Source organism: Neophocaena asiaeorientalis, unplaced genomic scaffold (genome assembly GCF_003031525.2).
Source record: "Neophocaena asiaeorientalis asiaeorientalis breed wild unplaced genomic scaffold, Neophocaena_asiaeorientalis_V1.1 scaffold681, whole genome shotgun sequence".
NCBI classification, from domain to species: domain Eukaryota; kingdom Metazoa; phylum Chordata; class Mammalia; order Artiodactyla; family Phocoenidae; genus Neophocaena; species Neophocaena asiaeorientalis.
The window spans coordinates 41,838-48,038 of NW_020172271.1; the positions used below are offsets into that span (position 1 = coordinate 41,838).

Consider the following 6,201-nt stretch of genomic DNA (forward strand, 5'->3'; position numbering starts at 1 on the left):
CCCCCACCAGGCCCCCGCTGCTCCCTCACGGCCCCCTACCCTGAACCACAGGTTCTATAGCAAAAATCCTCCTCTGGCGAGTTAACACTACAGGAAGAGACGACAGACTTCCTGAGACTCCATCACCTCCCCCGAGACCACCCATAGGCCCCCCACCCCAGCCCCAGAGGTGGCCACTCGACCTCAGATGCAGTGGGACCAGGGCTTCCGCTGTGGTGCCGGCTCACATCCCACTCGCGATCCGCGCTGAGGCGGGGGCTCTGAACCGCTCGAGTGCCCGGGCCAAAGCAGCGGTCCCTGAACGCCCAATACCTCCTAGGTCCCTAACTACAGGTACCCACCAAGGGCACAACCGAGTGGCTAGGGAAAGACAAGCTCGGCTGGGCTACCGCAGAGCTAATCGGCTGATTCAAGGGACGGCCGCTCGAGAGCAAAAAACGGGGCAAAACTTGCGGCAAGTCTGGGCTCTCTCGGTCAGCCACCGCCGCGGCGCTGGGCACGTTTCCTCTGCAGCAGCGCGACGTGGTCGGCGTGCCGGAGGCCCGCCGCAGCCCTCCCACGGCACCCACTCCCGGCACTAGCCCGTCCTGTGCTGGAAAGAATGATCGGCCGAATTATGAGACTAAAGCTCCCTTTGTTTATGCATTTATTTAAGACTGAATCACAATGCGAGGGCCCCAGTGGTACAGAAAAGAGGGAAGGATTTTTTTCTTCATCCACAATCCTTTAAAAGACATCTATCACGCCTTTGAAGAGAAAAGTGTAGAGAATCAGTGTCTGTTCGTTTTCTGGCTGTAAATTGAATTCCTGACAAACGCGTGGGCTGCGAGCGAGCCAGGCGGCCCGAGCGGTGCCGGCTCCCTCCAGCAGGGGCGCTGCAGGCCTCTCTTCCACTCGTGCCCGCCCAGGCCGCCCCGCCACTCAGCTGCCCAGAGCGCGGGCGAGCAAGATTCCGAACATCTGGGCGAAAGGCCGGGCCAGCCGAGCCCACCCGGTACCTCACAGTGTGCCAGGGAGCTGAGGGCCACCAGTCAGACATAGGAGAAACCGCCATCTATGAGCGTGTCACCAAAACGTGTGGCGCAGTCCAGGGTACACCTCTACTGGTGTCGATTCCGAGGTTCATGAAACCAATGCTTAATTTAGCACCTCCAGAGCGCTAAGAGCCAGGGGTGCAAAGACGAAGGAGGAATGGCCCCTGCCCCCAAAGCGAGCTGCTGTCCATCCGGTGAGGATGACACACAAGAACTGACGGTGCTTAAATTTTCCCTTTAATTTCCTATCAGCGTTTTGTGACAGGTTGGCCCCCTCCCCCTAACATGCAAGCCCCTCAAAGCCCGAGCCCAAGTATTATTCGCCTTTTGTATCCCCAGAGCCTGCCACGGCGCTGGCCACAAAGCAGACTCCTAATAAATACTGCATGAATAAGTACAAGAATTTGAGGGCGCACAGGGGAGGAAGTAATTAAGGGGAGGGGGGAAAGGGTTGTCTTGAATGATGAATAGACATTTACCAGAGACAAAGAGCATTCCAACCAGAGGGGACGGCATTCGCAAAGCACCGGAGGCGCAGGACCGCACAGCCTTTGGGGAAAACTCCAAGTCCTTTGGGCCGTGGCGCTGGTAGACAAAAAATTAGGCTAGAAAGAGTATTTCAACCTAAGGAGTTTACAATTTGTCCCGAAGAAAATGAGGAGCCACCGATGGATTTAAACCCTCTGTGGCCTTAATTGGTTACTTAATGAAATTTAAATTACTCCCCTTAACAAGTGGAAGATTACCTATTTTAACGAACCACCACCTTTTAAGGACTGAAATAATTACTCAACAAAATTTAAATCGGTCCTTTCAACAGAATAAAGACTTTCCTATTTTAACTAAGACAACAATATATAACAAACTTGGCGTTATAGTTTTTCGTATTTACTGTCAATGGAACCTGTAAGTCCTACAAACAATTCCGCACTTTCATTCTCACCATACCAGAAGCACCAGCACCCGAGATGAAGGCAATTTTGTATTTAACGGACTGAGCGCTCACAAAGGATCTTATTCTGAAAGCCATGGAACATGTCCACCCACATGGAACAAGTAGGCAGACAGGAGGGGAGACTGCTGGGGGGTGGGGGGCGGCAGAGGGGACCAAGGGAAGCACTTGAAGACAACGGGAATTCTAAGTCTGATGCTCAAGACAAACCCTCCCGGACAGAGTGCTAGGAAAAACCTCCTTGGAAAAGGAGGGCTCAAGGTTGAGAAGGACTTCAAACCCATAACTCGTTTAGGCGAAGGAAGCATTCCTGTTTGGAAGAACCTCCCAGCACAGAGGCAAGGAGTCTGGAAAACGCAGAGGATACTAACAGAGATCAGCCTGGCTAAAGCCGGGAGAGAATGCTAGAGAATGCCCCAGAAGCCAAACAGTTAATGAGTTTTTTAACCGTGCCTGACTTACAGAGAGAAGCTTCCTCCACCAGGGGAGAATCTGGCCCAAGGTATAAAACATTTGGAGTGCCTGAGAAAACATGTAGCCGTACATAAATCCAAAGCCTGCCTCTGGCTGGTTCTCAGCGCACCCTTTCATTTCTCGGATACAAACACCACACTTGACCGACATCACAGGCAGCAGCATTCCCTCAACCCGTAGCTTATCATACATTCCTGTCACATTCCAATTCTCAGACAGTCCCACATAAAAAGACCTCAGATTTGTGCAAAGATGAGGGTAGAAAGCTCAGCATTTATTAGCTTGCTGATGTGCAACAGTGGTGAGATCAGCAGGGCTGGTACTGTGGGTTCAATAATCATTTTTTTTGAACCCCCGTTTGAGACCCATAATATGACAACAAGGATATTTATGGAGACAACAGGACAGAACTGGGACTGCCACTTGCAAGAGCCATAATTATCGATTCAAATAAGGTAAAGAAGTCCAAGATGGGGGAAACTGAACAGCAGCACATAAAGCGAGTCAGGATTTTAGTTGCCAGTGAGTCAATGTGATATGGCTCCAAAAAAAAAACCACTGTAGACTGTAGACTGTAATTAGAGAAGCACCCAGAATGAGCTAATCCTGCTCTATTCTGCTAGTGAGAAAGTGTTTTATTTTGTTCTGCACAGCAGATATTAAGAGACACATAAACAGGAATTTGTTCAGAGAAGACCGACTAAAATGCATTGCAAATTATGTCACTGAAGGTGTAACAGCTGTCATATTTTAAGCTCCTACTATAGCATGGATCTTCACCCAATTTATCCCTAATTCTCATAATAACTCGCTAGATGAGTACTTTCATCCGTATTTTTCAGAGAAAGATACAGCAGCTCAGAGCACTGTTAGTATGTGAAGGGACTGGGAACTGAGCGCAGATGCATCTGGCTCCAAAGCTGGCGTTCTTTCCACTACCCCACACTGCCTCCCTGTTTAAAATAACCGGGCATGTTTAGTTGGAAGAAAAGAACCCTTGTGGAGTGAGTGGAAGAAGGGAAATGTGTTAGCAGTCCTCAAATATTTGTGGAAGCAGCATTAGACATTTTATTCTGTATGGCTCCAATGAGTGCAAATTGTAGAGAAACAGATGTCAATTCAACATAAAGAATTTTCCAACAGGGTTGTCTAGAGACTGGGTAGCTCAGCCATTTGGGGACGTGACAAGTTCGCTGTCTCTAGGGGTTGGGTAGCCCTGCGGCAGGTATGCAAGGTCTGGATAAATGCATGAATGACCTTTAAGGTCTTTTCCCATCTGACAGAAACTAAGGCTCAGAGAAGCATTGGAACTTGGCCAGGGTGACCCCTCCCTGAAAGGTCAGATCCACAACAAGATCTTTCCTGGGTGTCCCTCAGCCCAGAGCTCTTTGTACATCATGCTATTTCATGCTGAGGGCAAGACAAACTGAAGAAATTATGCATACAATCACATCAACCTCCCTCTCAATCAAATTTAACCCATATATCCAAAAAGCGACCGGTGTCTTCCTTCCTCTTCAGGCTCGTTTTTGGGCAAAAATCTTTGGCTGAAAATAGTTCAAAAGGTAAGTGGGAGAGGAGAGAAGCAAGGGAGCTGAATAACCCATTAACCAGATAAGATAAACCTAAGAGACTGTTTCTAGAGATTACAGTATTACTGAGCACCCCTAAAGTATCTTTACACACCCTTTGCATTACTGGGCACATCCCATAATCCCAAGTCTGGTACTATTCTGCTGTTCCACACCTGGAATACATCTTATACACTCACACATAAATAGGTTGAAGGATTTGAAATAAAATCATATCTTGCATTTTTATAGCTCTTTACCCTTTCATGTATATTATCTCATCTGATGCTCATCACAGTCCTCTAAGGAAAACAGCTTTCTTTCGGACGGACAAGCAATTTCCTAGCTGCCTGGGGAAGAAAGGGCTACGGCACACAATTCATTTTTTTTTAAACTACATTCCACATTAAATTATTCCCCCAGCCTGGATGAGTCAACCCAGAAGCAGGTGTTTTGCTTTTCCTCGATTGCTATCACCACCGCAAACCTTCAGCTGTCTTCCCCCACCGTGCCCTCCAGGGCCCCCAGCCCCGCTACTACCGCAGCGCTTGGTCCCCAGCCGGTTACTAAGCACTCGCTCTGCACAGCCCCGCACTCGCTGCTCCAACTCTCAGCGAAAACTACACCCCCTCCCCACCGGCGCCAGGTGGCCGCGTCCCCGTGCCCCCAACATTCGCCCAGGCCCGTGTGGCTGCGACCTTCCCAACCACCAATGAGGTCCCGAAGCGGGAAGGCGCATCCTCCCGGGAACTCGAGACCCGATTTCCTGGAGGGATGGTCAAGCCGACTGACTGAGTGACTAAACGCTCTGTGGGGAGTCAAGCCTCGGGCGAGGGTTAGGGGACTTCTGTGTTCTCGTCCGACCGCGAGGTTCTAGGAGACGATGACCGAGGACCTCGCCCGCGTGGCCCTCGAGTGGCGCGCACACCTCGTGCGGCCACCCACCAACCTCCGCGTAATCCGGCACGCCCCAGCCGGTCCTCACGGCCTCCCGGGCCACTATCACTCAAAGCTTGGCCCCAGGATTGGTGTAGTCCACGCACACCAGCCACATACCCCGAGTGTGTCCATGCCCAGTCATCCGCTGGGGTAGGAGGCTAAAGGTGGAGGGTCACTCCTTCCCCGCCTGTTTCCTACCTGATTCAGGTAAGACCTGGGCTACAAGACTCCATGTTTGGGGACCCGGTTGCGCATGCGCTTCCCGCGGCCAGAGCTTCTCCGCCTGACCCCAGTCCCAGGGAAGACCCAGCCAAGCCACCGAATACCCGGTTCTGGGCTAGAGCGTCGCCACCTCCGCGCACCGGCCCATCGCCCCCGAGCCCAACCTATGCTGCCGCCTTCTCCCTGCCGGGCGTCAGCGCCACCTATTGCGAAGGGCATGAAACGGCAGGCTGTGCATTGAATAAGAGGCTGAATAAACGAATAAACTTTTATAGGGCCCAATCTGAGTACATTTACGTGGTAAAACTGAAGGCCAAAGATAGTTATTAACTATGTCGAGATTTCTGGCGAACCTTCCATATCTCAACCATTTCCCTAACTTCATAGTTACCCTAAAGATTCCCAAATCTATATCTCCAGCCCTTCTCTCTACTCCAAACTCTAGATCCATATATTTGACTGCCTTCTGTTCCTCTTCACATGAATGGCCTACACACGTCTTATACTCCACAAGGACTAAGTTAAATTCATTACCCTTCCTCCACTACAAACTAACCACCCCCCTTCCCCAGAACCTGTGCTACTTTCTTTATTCTCTGTTGCGGTTAATGGCATCATTAGCCACTCCAGTCTACTGCACTCAATTACCAATACCTGTGGCGTAATGGAATGAAGCTAAAAAGCCAAGCAGCCTTGGGTACAAATCCCAGCAGGTTCTCTCCTTCCCCCTGCTCTTCATCTTACTTCCCAAGTATCTTGGATTCATCTTGCTTCCTTCCATTCCCAACCGTTTCCCCTTGCTCAGGCCTCATTATCTCTCACTTGGACTACTGCCTCCTAATTGGTTTCCAGGTCTCCACGATCACACCTTTCTAATTCATCATTCACACACCTGCCCAAAGTGATTTTTCTAAAATGCAAATCAGATCGCATCTCTTTCTGTCTTCAAACTCTGTATACTAACTCCTATTCCCAATGCTAAATTCAAGCTCTTTAACTGGACATGCAA

At 50.1% G+C, this 6,201-nt stretch overlaps 1 protein-coding gene across 3 annotated transcripts in view; it reads right to left on the bottom strand.

Moving 5' to 3' along the window:
* MEST (mesoderm specific transcript) overlaps window positions 1–5,251 on the bottom strand; it is an 18,840-nt gene extending 13,589 nt beyond the window's left edge. The window contains exon 1 of one of the 3 annotated variants that reach the window (XM_024763273.1): window positions 5,169–5,251. The gene's annotated coding sequence lies outside the window, so the exon portion shown is untranslated. Of the gene's footprint in view, window positions 1–341; window positions 415–5,087; window positions 5,100–5,168 lie in introns of those variants that run through there. The other 2 variants (XM_024763280.1, XM_024763287.1) reach the window with 2 other exon arrangements.
* Window positions 5,252–6,201: the final 950 nt, after the last annotated feature.